Raw genomic sequence first — 15374 nt, forward strand, 5'->3', positions numbered from 1 at the left:
GCAGGAGGTAAATGTATTCACTTTAATTAGTATATTTGGGAAAACTATTAAAAGAGATACCAAATGATCGTTTTCTTTTTGCTATCTGATTTCTGCCTTTTAACATAAAATTTACCACATGGTAGTGTTACAATAAAAAAATTAAGAAAATATTAACAAAATCTGAAGTTTTCTAGCCTACAAGCTAACTCACAAACATATTTTGGAGCACTAGAACAAATGAGTTGACAGTAAAGCATTAAGAAAAATTATGGTAACAGTCTTGTGCATCATCTCCACTGAACTAAACACTATAATATGACAACAAAAAAGTAGCACCATTGAATTCTCTATTCAACAAAATTTCTAAATATGTAGGATAAAAGCCATAGTATTCAGACAAAAAAAATCTTGATCAAAATGTATCTTTCCTGAATAAAAATTGCCAAGGAAACCAATCATAAGTAATATTGGACATGATGCAGTTAGTTTTAGGTAAGACTACACTAATTAAGAATGGTTGACTACTTTCTTGAAAAACTCATTTTTTTTTTTATTTAAGTGAAAGCAAAAGTTACCCTTATAATCTAGAATATTTAAATACAATTGTTATTATTCGTAACAATCGTCTGTGGTTGAATCTGTCTATGATTGAGATACATTATTTTAACATCAACACCATATGACTGAAATTGGGCAGTATCTTGTTTTTTAAGATTATGTTCAATCTAAAAATTCACAATTTCGATCATAATCTGTTATTAATTATGAGTCCATTTAAAATAGTTAACGTGGTGTATGGCTAAAATATTCAAACTATCTATATACATGTTCAGCAAATTTGAACTAATCCAATGGCAAAAAAATTAAATTTCTAGGTGGCATAATAGGTATCACTGCAGTCTATCCCTACTTCTGAAAAAAAAACTATCTTGGCAAAATTGCAGTTTAGTGGCTCTTCTTAAAGTTTAGTTAAAACATCAGAGGCAACGCTACAGAATATGGCCCATAGATAAGGCCATATGGATTCAATTTTTTTTTTCCAAAGGCACTTCATATGGAAGGAGTGTTTGTATAAACTTTGGAGGGGGCTGATTCGATTGGAAATCAGAAGTTCCTGTGCCCTTTTAAGAGTCAAAAGTGATCCAAGGGCAACTAGCGTCCCCCCCAACACCCTTTTGTCCTCAAACGCATCCGATAAAATTTTGGGATACCCATTTATTAAGAATAGTTCAAAAATCAGATAACAAAAACTCCAGTGGCAACACAACCCTACAGAGCCCAGGGGCAGGCGTTGTAAGTTATGTCCTGGGATATATGTGGTTCTTATGGAAGGGATGCTCGTATAAACTTCAGAGAGGGCTCATTTGATTGGAAATTGAAAGTTCTAGTTCACTTTTTCAGAGCCAAAAGAGATCGGAGGGCAACTACCCCCCCCTTCATGCCCTTTTTCCTCACTCATTTGATGAAACTTTGAGGTAGCCATTTTGTTATAAAGAGTTCAAACATTAGATAACAAAAACTCCAGGGTCAACACAAACCCCAAGAGCCTAGGGGCAAGTGTTTCAAGTTCTGCCCCAGGGGCATATAAGGTTTTTATTTAACGGTTGGTTGTATAAACTTCAGATGTGGCTTATTTAATTGGAAATTGAAAGCCTAGTTGCCCCTTTATGAGTCAAACGGGATTAGAGTGCATCTAACCCCCCCCCCCCACACACACACACACCCTTGTATCTCAGAATGCATCTGATCATAATTTTGAGAGTGCCAATTTGTTTGAAAGAGTTCAACAATCAGGTAACAAAAATTTTGGGGTCAACGTAGTCACCCCCCCTAAAGCCCAGGGGAAGGATTGTAACTTATGCCCTGGGGGCATGTACAATTTTTATGGAAGAAGTGGTCATATAAAGCTTGGAAGGAACTCAAATAATTAGAAATTGAAATTTTTAGTTCCCTTTTTAAAAGTCAAAAGTAATCCAATGGCAACTAGCCCCTCCCCCAACCCTCTGTTCCCCAATTGCGTCTGATCAAATTTTTTATATAACCATTTTTTCAAAATAGACAAAAGATCATATAACAAAAACTCCAGGGTTGACACAGCCCCCCCCCCCCCCAGAAAATGGGGGCAAGTGTTTGAAATTTTTATGGAAGGGATGGTTATATAAACTTGGGAGGAGGCCCATTCAATTGTAAATTGGAATTTGTAGAGCCCTTTCCAAGAGTTAAAAGTGATTGGAGGGCAACTAGTCCACCCCTCCCCTGGGTCCTTTTTTCTCCTAATGCATTCAACTAAATTTTGAGATAGCCATTTTGTTCAAAATAGTTTAAAGATGAAACAGCAAAAACTAAGGGTCAATACAACCCCCTGTACCCCAGGGAAAGTGCTGTTAGCTATGCCCAGAAGGCAGATTAGGTTTTATGTAAAGGGTGGTTGTATAAGTATATACATCAGAGGTGGCTCATTTGATTGGGAATTGAAAGTTCCATTTTGTTTGAAATAGTCCAACAATCAGATGACAAAACTTCAGGGTCAACATAACCCTGAAACCCAGGGGAAGGGTGCCCGAGGGAATATGAGGTTTTTATGGAAGAGGCAGTCATATAAACTTCAAAGGAGACTCAAATGATTAGAAATTGAAAGTTTTGGTTCCCTTTCTAAGAGCCAAAAGTGATCCAATGGCAACTAGCCTCTCCCCACCAACCCTAAGGCCATAAGACTGCAATTTTTTTTTCCCCCTAGAGGCAGTTCGTATGGAAGAGATGGTCATATAAGCCTTGGACGGGTCTCTTTCTAGGAATCAAGTGATTGGAGGGCAAATAGCCCCCACGCCCTTTTTGCCCAAATGGATCCAATAAACAATTGTAAAAAATAGTTCAAAGACCAGATAACAAAAAATCTGGGGTTGACACCAGGGCCAGATCCCAGTGGTAAGTGTTTTAAGTTATGCCCTGTGGGCATATAAGGTTTTTATTTAAGATGTGGTCATATAAACTTCAGAGGTAGCTCACAAGACTGGAAATTGAAATTTCCAGTCACACTTTTAAGAGTTATAAGTGACCTCGGATAAAAAAAAACTCTAAGGTCAACACAACACCCCAGAGCATGGGGGCAAGAGTTTTATATTATATCCTGGTGGCATATAAAGTTCTTATGTGAGGGTTTTGAAAATAGTTCAAAGATCAGATATGTCCAACGCCAGTCAAAAAACATATGAACGTGATTTTATTCCAAAACTTAAAGGACTTGACCCCCAGCCTTCTATGACCCCCCCCCCCAAAAAAAACATTTTTATTAACAATATTTTATTCCAAAACTTAAGGGATCTGACTCCTGGTCCTCCATTTCCCAATACCCCTCCCTCTCCCGAAAAAAAATGATGGTTGATTGATAGATCATGGGAGCTGGTCCCTGGCCCTCCCTCCATGGCCAGACACCCTCCCCCCAAAAAAAGAACAACAAACAAACAAACTTATTAATGATATTTTATTCCAAAAATAATGGGAGCTGACCCCTGGACCTCCCTCCATGCCCCCCTATCCCTACCCAAAAAAACTAATTAACGATATTCTATTCCCAAAATTATGGGAATTCAGTTTATTAGCTTTTTCCAAAACTGTTCAAGACGGCTATATTCTTCACTACAAACAAGAGGTTGGCTACTGTCTGTTTCCTTAATGGTAAAAGCATAAGGCCTACTGCGTATTTGGTGCTTTACTAAAATGAAACATATTACAAACATTTTCTTTTTTACTTATTACAACATTGAAAATAAAATTAAAATTGCCGTGAAACCAGCCCAGGATTTACCAATGGCCCACTAGGCCCTGCAGCTTTCACTATTCCCAAAGTTTTAGAATTTCCCCGAAAATCTTGCAAAAACAGGTTGACAAAAACGCTTTGGCCTAGAAGTGTCAAAGCTTTAAATCTGGCCCTGAGTGAAACATAACTTGACCTAGTGAGCTTTCAGCAATTAACATCGTTATATATTGAATATTCACTTTAGTTTTATTACTTCTTGCCAAGACCATTAATTTATTTTGGAATAAAAAAGTATTTTGAAATAGAGAATTTCTAAAAACTTGAAACTTTATATAATACAAAACAAAGAGAAATTAAATAAAAAGAAAAATTTCTAAAAAAATAAGTTTTTTAAAGAAAAGTAAAGTTAATATTAAACTTAAGATCAGAAGAAATAGAAACCTACAATAACTAAAACTCAAAACATTCAGAAATTAAATAAACAATCATAGCAAACAAACATATAACAGGTACTAATTTAAATGAATACGTCTTAAAATGAGTGAAACTTATATTGAATATGCAAATCAAGCATGAAACTAACAAAAATCACTACAAACAAGAATTTGAGTTTTGCCTCCTTCTCTCACTGTAAAAGTATAAACCCTACTGCATCATTGGCACTTTACTGCAAAAGAATTACATTACAAATATTTTCTTTTGTACTTATTATAACATTGAAAATAAACATAAAAATTACAGTCAAATTAAATTTTGAACTGATGAACTTTTAGCAATTAATATCATTATATATCTAATAATTAGTTTAGCTTTATTAGTTCTTTCCGAGACTGTTCAAGACAAATATAGCTACACTACAAACAAGAGTTGGATACTGACCCCTATCCTTAATGTAAAAGTCTAAAGCCTACTGCATCATTGGTGCTTCACTGAAAACGAATTATAGTAGCCTACAAAATATTTTCTTTTCCAGTTATTAGACCATTGAAAATGAAAATAAAAATTACAGTAAAATCGAATCTTGAACTGATGATCTTTCAACAATTAATAGCATTATATCACCTATTAAGTTTGTTTTTATTTGTACTTTCCAAGACTTTTCCAGACACATATAGTTTTCAGTAAAGCGCCTATGATATGCAGTAGGTTTTAGACTTTTACAGTAGGAGAAGGCAAAACCCAAACTCTTGTTTTTAGCGATTTTTGTTCGTTTTGAGCTTGATTTGCATATTCAACATAAGTATCACTCGTTTTAAGACTAATTCATTTATATTAGTACCTATTGTATGTTTGTTTGCAATGATTGCTTATTTAATGTTGTTTTTTTTCGGTTTTCATGTATTCTTCAATAGCAAAACATTTTTGCTTATTTTAAGCTTGATTTGCATATTCAATTTAAACTACTCGTTTTAAAATTTATTTATTCATTTATATTAGTACCTGTTTTGTGTTTTTTTGCTAGTATTGCTCATATAATTTCTCTTCATTTTGGATTTCATCAATTCTTTAGTAGTGAATTCTGGTCATCTTGACTTTGAGTTGTAGTATGTTTCCATTTGTTATGATCTTAAGTTTAATATGGCCATTACTTTTCTTTAAAAAAATTATTTTTCGGATTTTTTTTCAATTAATCAGAAAAAAAGAGTATTATCATCATATTACTTATTTTATGCTTTTTCTAAATATCATAGTTGTTTTTCAGAGACTGCCCCCCCCCCATTGATTGTCCCAGATATATCCCAAGGATAGACACACAATAACAGAAAAAACTGAAACAACAACATTTCGAAATTGTAATAAACAGTATATATCTATTAGTCAGATTATCATGTTTTCTTCCGTATTTTAAATAATATAGGCCTTATATTCTCTGTCAATTCTATTGAAATCGCTTAGGTAGACCAAGATTTTATTGAGCAAAGACTAGACTAGCCCAGTATAGGCTGAAATGCATCACATAATGAAAATCCAAAGAAATATATTATTAGGCAAAACCAGAATTTACACTTTACTGAAAAAATACAAATGAATGTACATTCAGTTTAATATACATATACTGATATTTATTATTTAAAATGTTAATAATATTTGGTTTATTAAAGTTATAAAAGTGAATACATTTAAAAAAAAACAATTTTCAGTAAAGTGCAAATTATGTTCTAACTTTTGGAAGGCATAGGGCTTTTGAGCCCTAGCCATGCTAATTTCTGCTCGTTTTGAGTTTGACTTGGTTATTTATTGTAATTTCTGTGTGTTTTGGGTTTCTTTTATTTATCAATGCTCATTTGTGGTAGTTTTAAGCTTGGTAGATTATTTGATTTTATTTTTGCTCATTTTTGGTTTAATGGAGTTCTCTACTTTTCTCTGGAAAACTTATTTTGTGGAATTTTTTTTTTTAATTAATTTCTGTTTGTTTTATATTGACATAGTCTTTTCAGTGAAAAAGAAAATGATAGTTTAAATCTTTTTGGTTTTTCAGTAAGAATTTATAGTTTGGCCTGCTATTTGTATGTTGGAGAAAATTTTTCAACAATTTTTAACAACATACACCCTTTTAAAAAACTGGACACAAATAGTCGTACTTAACTTTAGTTTTATACCTCCTCTAATTGGCCTGAAATAGAAAACATGATACCATTCCCAAAAATCTATCTATGCTCTTTGACAGCTTGGATACACATACACTCTTTTGATTTGGTTAAATTTTAAGAGCAGAAGGAGTAATAAAAGTAGCCCTGAAAGTTTGAACATAATATCTTCAGTTGTTCTTGGGATACTGCTGAGATGCCTTACTGGCAATTAGCATTAACACAGTGCATTTTGATTTAATCTTACGGCAACATTTAGTTTTTAAACATAATGGGCAAATTGCATAACTATGGGGGGAGGGGGGTTCACCTACGCAATAGCCCTAGAGATACAGTTACAAGACCGTTCAGCTATGATGAACAAAATAGCTGTTAGATTTTGATTGGAAGTGTTTGGAAAATTCTGAGCTAAAGAGGAGGGCTGATTGCCCTCCAATCACTTTGGCTCTTAAAAGAATGACTCTTAAATGAATTTCCAGCCCTATGATTTTGCTCATGTGCCATTTTATACTTACATGTGTATAGTTTTGTCATTTCATTGAAACTCCCCCTAAATGTTTCAATTTAATGCCCTTAAGTGTTAGTAGTCACAGTAACCATAGAAGAAGTATCAAAAATATACACATAGTGTCTTCTACTACTACTACTACTAACAACTCACCACAGCACCAAGCTACCTGAGGCCAACACAGCTACGCACGCTCCTCCTCCACCCCAATCTATTCAAAGCCTCCCTTTTTACACCCGCCCACGAAGTTCCCATTTCCTTTAAATTTTTCTTTATGACGTCCTCCCACCCCAGACGGGGACGACCTGCTTTCCGTTTAGTCGTAGATGGGTGGCCAAAAAGAACAATCTTTGGCAATCTGTCATCCTTCATCCGCACAACGTGCCCAAACCACCTCAACCTTTCTTTCATTATAGCCCTAGAGAGCGGTATTGAACCACATTTTTCGTATAGCCTATTGTTTAAAATAAAGTCAGTCAGCCAGGTATCTAAAACAATCCTTAAGCATTTTCTCTGGAAAACATCTAGCAAATCTTCATCTGATTTTTGAAACGCCCATGCTTCAGAGCCATATTTGACCCGTGTCATCACTGTAGCTTCTAATATTCTAATCATGGTTTGCAGACTTATCTTCCTATTCTTCCAGACTTTTTTTAACTGTGAAAAAACACCCTGAGCCTTGGCTATTCTATTTTTAACATCTTCACTGCTCAAGTGAAGCTGCCCACCTGATCAATCTTTTCATTACCCAACGTCACCTTTTCATCTTCACTTATTCCTAGCCTTAGTGACTTAGTCTTCCTAACATTAATTTTCAAACCAATTCTAGCACCCTGAACTCGCAAAACCTCTAAAACTTCATTCATTTTGCTCACACTTTCATCTAGGATGCTTAAATCATCAGCATAATCCAAGTCCAGGAAACTTTTTCCTCCCCATTTGATTCTGTGGTCTCCCATTTTCTTTCCTGTGCTCCTTAAAACAAAGTTCATCAAAATAATCCTCCCTTTTTCTATTCTCCCTTTTTCTAAAATTTATGAAAAGATAATTGAATCTAGGCTAAATGATTACTTTGAAAATAGTAAAATTCTTGTAAACACTCAATTTGGTTTCAGGAAAATATTATCAACTGTAATGGCTACAATCAAACTAGTGGATTGGGTAAATGATGCATGCAAATCTTACATCAGAGGACAGAAGCAAGTTGTGGTGAATGGGTCTTCAACTTCTGTAGCTAATGGGATAACATGCAGAGTACCCAAAGGGTCTATGCTAGTTCCTTTTTATTTTTACTAATCAAATTAAGTATTATTTGTCAGAGGCTGGTCTAATCATTTTTGCAGATAATACTCTTTTACTTGTATGGTTGAGTTTATTGAGTGGGCAGATTTTAATCTTTTGACAGTAAATTATACCAAAACTAAATATATTTTATTTTCTCAGACGTCTAATATTGAAACAAATTCAGAACTAATTGTAAATGATAATCAAGTAAAACGAGTAAGGCTAACAAAGTATTTGGGTTTTATGATTGATGAAAATCTATCATGGAAAACACACTCTGATATCATAGCTTCAATATTGTCAAGATCTCTGGGAGTGCTTAGCTGAGTTAAAAGCTTAGTTTCAAAGAAAATTATTAGATTACTTTATTTTACTATTTTTTACTCATATATTTCCTATGGTTGCTCTATGTGGGCAAGTAATGTTGTGTCGTGTTATAAAAATATTCAGAAAATTCAAAATAAAGCTGTTAAACTTTTGTCATTTAAAATATTCATTGCCCAAAATATTAACAAGTGTTACACTAAGAATCAACTTCTTGATATTTCAAAAACTAGAGATTATCAAGTTAGTATTTTCACAAATAAATATCTTAATAATTTGCTTCCCTGTTCTTTCAAAAAATATTTTTCCCTTAATAGTGATCTCCATAGTCATGATACACAAGGAGGATCAAATTTAGTACATCAATTTAGAAAAATGATAAGAGCTTCTTTTGTAATAAGAAATTTTGCTCCCTGCATAAGGGATATAATGTTGGTTGCAATTAGAAATGCAAGTCATCTGGTAACCTTCAAGGCCACAGCCAAAAGATTTTTCCTTGCAAAAGAATAGTATTTATGTATGTGTTTTGTGTAAGTAGAATGGTTTTTGTAGCCTATATGTGTAGATTTAGTGATATTAGCAAGTAGAATAAAGTAAAATAGTATTTTTAGAATACCTAAAAATAGAAGATTCCCACCTCCTGCCAACAAGTCCTTATGGGTTTTCTTAGCAGGTTCAGCAAAATGTTCTGTATTTTTTTTGTCAAATAAGATTATCATCTTATCCTTTATTGTGATATTGCTTTGTCATACTATTAACAATCTACATGGTCATAGCTTTTTTTTATTTAGTTCAGCATCCACCTAAACATTCCTTGAAAGCTATACCTTAATACCCTTAGCTAGTGTAGTAGCAATAGTTGCAGTAGCATTAGTAGCATTATGCACATAGCACCTTTTTTCAACATCCCCTTAAATACACAATTAAATTTTTATCTTAACACCATGAACTGGTCCTGAAGCAGTGCTGATAAACTATAGGCACATAGTGTATTTTTATTTATTTCAATAAAGTTACAATATTGCCCAAAATTTTCACCTTAATACCCTAAGATTTACTAGTAGTACTAGTAGCACCAGTAGTTACAGTAGTAGCAATAATAATACAAAGCGTGTTTTTAATTGAAGTCTGTTTGAATTTAAGTATACAACAAAAGATTATTTCAAAAGAGTAAATTTATTTTCAAAAAGTGCATACTTTATTCTATTTTTTGACATAGTTACCAAGTTATTTTAAACACTTATCATACCTCTCAACTAATTTTAATTGTAAAGTCTTTACAAGAACTTGCCACCAGCTCCAATAATCAAGAGTTCACTGCTGTATTTACATTGTCATCATCTTTTTAATAGTTGCCACTCAGGTGACAACCAGTTGAACTGGAGAAAAAACATGGGTTTTGCATATCAGGCCCAAATTAAAGCAACAGAACAAGGAATGGAAACACACACACACTCTCCTGAAAATTTGAAGGCTGAACATCCTCTCTCCCAGTGCAAAATCATGGGCCCTAGTGTTTGGGAATAGGCAGTGTTTTTTTTTGTTTTTTTTTTTGGTTGCCTTCATGCAACAGAGGAACCACTATAAATGCAGAAGCATACTGTCTAATGCTCATAAAGCTCTGCAGAGAAATAAAAAAAAAAAAAAAAAAACTTGGCGTCCTCCTTCATGACAATGCAAGACCTCAAACTGCTGGTCAGACCCATAATTTGTTGAAACAGTTTTGGCTGGGAAGTTTTAGATCACTCACAATACAGTCCTGATCTTGTGCTTAGTGATTACCATTTGTTTCTCAACTTCAAGGAAACCTCAGCAGTTAACATTACAATGAGGATGACAATGTAAAAACTGAAGAACAGGCAGCAAGTTTTTATACAGAAGTTACTTTAAAATTAGTCGAGGGATATGATAAATGTTATAAAAAACTTGGCAACTATGCTGTTAAATAGAGTAAAGTATCTACTTTTTGAAAAAACAATTACTTTTTTAAACAATCATTTGTTGTGTACTTATGATCAAATGGACCTTAATTAAAAAACGTGACTTGTATAGTACCAGTAGTAGTAGTTGTAGGAGTAGAAGCAGTAGTATTATGACACACATATTGTCTTTTGGTTAGCTCAACATCCCCAGCATAATCTTACAAGCTCAAATTTGGATAGCTTTGAAATCTTGACACATCCCAGCACTCAACTGTACACTAGGGCCCCCACACTGGGCACGCATATTCAATGATGGGTAGGATATAAGTCTTGAAGACAAGTTTCATGGAATTCACACTGAACCCAAACTGCTTCATGGTAATCAGTGACTGCAGTGCTGCATACCCTTTTCGCACAAGGTCACTTACGTGGTTGTTGAACTTGCAGTCAACATAGAAAATTACCCCCAGAATTTTTTCACTGCCAACTGTTTTAAACAAGGTAGGGGGCTCCTGGAAGTCCAATTTAAGAGGGTTGAAATGCAACACCTTGCACTTATGCTCATTGAGGGTAAGGCTAGCTTGCTCTCATTCATTCTGAAAAACTGTGGGTAGACTAGGATCTAAAAGGGGGATTGCTGATCCCCATTTAGTAGCAGCAGCATTATTAGCAGTAGTAGCATGTGCATATTGCCTTCTGGTCAGTCAAACATAGCTTTCATGATGCCCTGGAAGTTTCACCTTGACATGTTAAGCTGTTTAAAAAATACTGTTGATTTGTGCTTTTGACACCCTTTTCACCTTAATTCTCTAAGAAGCCTTACAATTTGTTGCAATTGAAGTAGTTTAGTAGCAGTAGTAGCATAAGGAAAAGTAGCAGTGGTATTAGTGTTAGTAGTGACATGCATGTATTACCTTTTTTTTAATTGATCTTCCCCTTTAAGTATTCTCCAAAAGTTTGAATTTAATACCCAAATTAATTCTTGAGATACGTTTTGACAATCTACATAAGCATAGTGTGTAATGATTTAGTTCAAATTCCCCCTCAATGTTCTATCAAATTTTCACCTTCATACATGTAGCCTAATTGTACAGTATCATTGTAGTAGTGGTAGCAGTAGGAACAGAAGTAGCAGTAATAGTGCATAATTATTAGTAGTAACAGTACTAGCAGCAGTAGTAACAGGTATATTTTGCCTTTTGGTCAACTGAACATCCCACTCATGATGCCCCTGAAGTTTCCTCTTGGTATCATAAGCTGTTCCAAAAATATTGCTGATATGCCTGTATCAGCAATCTGTATATATATAGTATGTTTTGATTTAGCTCAAATTTCCCCTCAGCATTTCTTCAGATATTTTTTTCAATATCCTCAGCATTAGTAGTACTTGCTACAGAAGTATTAGTTTTAGTGATAGTAGGTGTAGTAGTAATAGTCATTGTGGTAGTAGTAGAAGCAGAAGTAGTTGTAGCAGTAGTAGCATACAAATATTGATGTTTTGGTCAACTGATCATCTCCCATACTATATCCTGGGAATTCCAAATTAATATGCTCAGTCATTACTGAGGAACACCTGCTTGACAAACCATATATACATAACATGTTTTGATTTCGTTCAAAACTCCCCTCAACATTCCCTGAAAGACTCATCTTAATGTCCTTCATATTTTGGGAAAGTAGCAGCCAAATATGCATACCTCTTCTCAATAACACACACTATATGTAAACAATGAAAAAATTGCATAAGTGCAGCCCTTGCTCAGAGGCCTTGGGGGGGGGAGGAGGGGTTGACATCCCCAAATACATAATTACTGAGCTTTTCTACAGTATCCTTGGAATGAGCTTTTAATGCTGATTCTAGCATGTTTTGAGCCAGACCAAAGTTCAAAAAGTCCTTCTTTTCTACTGCTTTCTTCAGATATTCTGTTGCCTCTCTCAGAAGAGTATCACTGACTTTTTTCTTCTATTTACACATCCTTTTCTTTGTAAAATGTCTGACTCCAGCTCTGCTATTTTCTGCTTCCCTTGGGCTATGTCCTGGACTGCAAGTCCAGCCTCTTTCTTTTCAGCTTCAAGCTTTTCTTTATCTGATTTATCCTATTTTCTCCAATAGGTTATGGTTCATAGCTAACTAGCTGATCTGGCCAGACACAGCAGCTTCTTTGTGATCAGCACAAGCTGTTCTATCCAGTAGCCTTGCCATTTTATCCTTCTTAAAAGGGACTTTGAGTTTGAACTGTAGCTTAGCATACAAATGCCTTTAAGGTCTAATAATAGCTGGATTTACTCCTCTTTTAGCATCCCTTAAAAGCATAAAGGCATGAATCAGGGAGTACAAGGCATGGCAAACAATATTACTTCCCAAGACCAGTGAATTACCTTTACAAGCAGCATCAAGCAATACATTAGTAACAACCACAGAAGCATCTAAATATCCAATGCCATATTGAAAGCCAAATTGAAGTTAGAAGTGTGCAACATTTTTCTTCAAGCTCTTTTATAAATCATAGTTTATAAAGCTTACATAAACTGATTGATATAGTTATGGGTCTGAAAGATGTGATCCAATTTTTTTGGAATAGGAGAAAGATCTCCCAGACAAAATGTTGACAGAACCAAATCCTGTGTAAAAATCATCTGCAATAGTTACATGAAATATTCTTAAAGTGCAGGACCAACATTTTTTTATATGTAGTGTAAATTCTATCAATGCCTCATGAGAGCTTTGGCTTAAGGCACATAATAGCAGCAGTCACAGACATTACAGATAGTGTATAATCAGAGTTAGGGAATGCTTCCAAAAATTGGTCAAACTCTTCAACATGTTCAGGCTAAGTTGCAGGTCTGTGTAGGTCAATGACCTAATTTGAAGAGAAAACTGGGACAAAATTTTCATGGTATTGCCCATAAGACTTGGTTGATGAGTATTTAGCGATTTAAATGTCTATAAACAAAAATGCTATAAAATAAGGAAACCACTTAGCCTAGGCTGATAGCATTCTAAAAAGCCTAGGCTACTTACTTATTTCAGATTTTACAACATTCCCTTTTGGAGACCTAGGTTAAAAGAATTTGGATTAATTATTTCAGATTTTATAAATTTTTGTTGTTTCTTCCTCCTTGAATAAAAAACCAGGTTCTTATTAACAAATTTTGCTAAATTTTTTACAGTTCATATTATTAACTTACAAATAAAGTGAACATACCACTCAATGCCTTTTTTTATGCTCTTTATGAATATAATAATCATTTTAGTCACAAATGAATTTTACTCCAATCCCTATATATATCAATTCAGAGTATATATTTGTACATTAGGGGGTGGAGGTAAAGTTTAAACTTGCCTCTCATTTGCATCAGAAATAAACTTTACCCTTCCCCACCCCCCTAATGTGCAAATATATACCCTGAATTGGTATATATAGGGGTAGGGGTAAAATTCATTTGCAACAAGTGATTATTATATTTGGAAAGAGCATGAAAAAAGACATCAAGGGGTAGGCCTATGTTCACTTTATTTGTACGTCAATAATAGAGTGAACTACAAAAAATTTACCCAAATTCTTTGTTCTTAATATTACAATAAAATTGGAAGTACCACACAGAAAGCTTTCAAATACCACTTGTATCTGTTTTTCTCTGTACCCTTGCCTTATCAGTTTTTTTAGTGATAAGTTTTTTTCCCTTTTGTTTGTTCATCTCTCTTTTGTTACTCTCTATTTTTTAAGTAGCCTATAAAGAACAATTTAAAAATAAAACAATAAAGACAGCATGCATCCATATTTCTCTGCATTTCTTTATTGAGCTATTAGATTATACAAGTTGTGTTTTTTTCCTCCGTTTTCCTTTTGGGTAAAAATTTAGAATTGGTACTCCTGATAAGGAGACATTAAGAAAACAATTCTTACTTTAAAATATGTATCATGATCCTAGTTAACATATTATCCAAGGGGAAAACCTTTATCATCAAGTCTTTCCTCTTTTTTCTTTCTTTTTCCAACTTAAAAGGAAAAAAATTCAATTTTCTCCATGCTAGAAATGCAAAGCATAAATCTTTCAAAATTGCTGCTATAAATTGTTATTATAGATAGGCTAGTGTTTTCATCCTGGTTGAGTCCGTTGATTGTGAACTGAGGTTAAGTTGTATTAATATTTTGTATTTTTGCCACTGCTCATTAAAAAAATGGAATTAACAATGACTGGGATGAATGCTATCTATAGAACAATTTATTTGGCAATTTCAAAAGATTTACTCTCCCCTTGGATAATATGTTAACTAGGATCATTATACATATTTTGAAGTAAGAATTGTTTTCTTAGCATATCTCCTTATCACAAGTACCAATTCTAAATCTTTACCTCCTTTTGTTTTAGTGTCTTGAATTTTTTATGTGTTACTCTGTGTCAAGTTTCCATTTGATTTTGTTTGGATTTGCATTGTATTTTAAGTTTTTCTTTGTATTAGGCTACTCCATGTTGGCTATCATACCTTCATATAGTGTGGGTCCAAAGTCAATAATAATAATAATTACCAAATTAATACCTAAGATGTATTTGAAAATCGTATTGACAGAGGAGTCACATGACATCCTGCAAACTTTTTTAACTAAGCTATTGTAGCCAAGTGTCAGGTTTAGAAGAGGTCATGCACAACACTGTTATAAAGTTATTACCTAGACACTAAATCATCAAATGTACGTCTAACAGCACCAATAGGCTAATAGGAAAGGGTGTGCAGTAAGAGGCTCATTGACATCAATAGCCTTCTTTTTTCCAACTTCTGTGGCCTAGTGACAACCAAAAATTCTGTTTTTCTTCAAAAATAGATGAAACCGATGAAAGAAATATTATTAAAATTAAAACTTAAAGTCAAATTTAGATGTCTCTATTGCAATCATGCAGGGTACGTCTAGAACTTTTAAAGTGTGTCTCCATTTGGTAGATCTGTTAATATGTCGCTCGTACAATGTTTGCGGATTCCAACTTATCCATTCAGAACCGGTCTACAA

The 15374-nt window shown here is 34.0% G+C and overlaps 1 protein-coding gene across 2 annotated transcripts in view; it reads right to left on the bottom strand.

Annotated features, from left to right (window-relative positions):
• The window catches only part of wcy (WW domain-containing adapter protein with coiled-coil wacky), a 91317-nt gene extending 76149 nt beyond the window's left edge, over positions 1-15168 (bottom strand). Inside the window, exon 1 of one of the 2 annotated variants that reach the window (XM_089095454.1) lies at positions 15039-15168. The gene's annotated coding sequence lies outside the window, so the exon portion shown is untranslated. The remainder of the gene's footprint in view (positions 1-15038) is intronic. The other variant, XM_089095456.1, reaches the window with a different exon arrangement.
• Between the last annotated feature and the right edge of the window lie 206 nt (positions 15169-15374).

This window comes from Artemia sp. Qi Xiang Cuo, chromosome 10 (assembly GCF_049724085.1).
Source record: "Artemia sp. Qi Xiang Cuo chromosome 10, ASM4972408v1, whole genome shotgun sequence".
In the NCBI taxonomy this organism is placed as follows: domain Eukaryota; kingdom Metazoa; phylum Arthropoda; class Branchiopoda; order Anostraca; family Artemiidae; genus Artemia; species Artemia sp. Qi Xiang Cuo.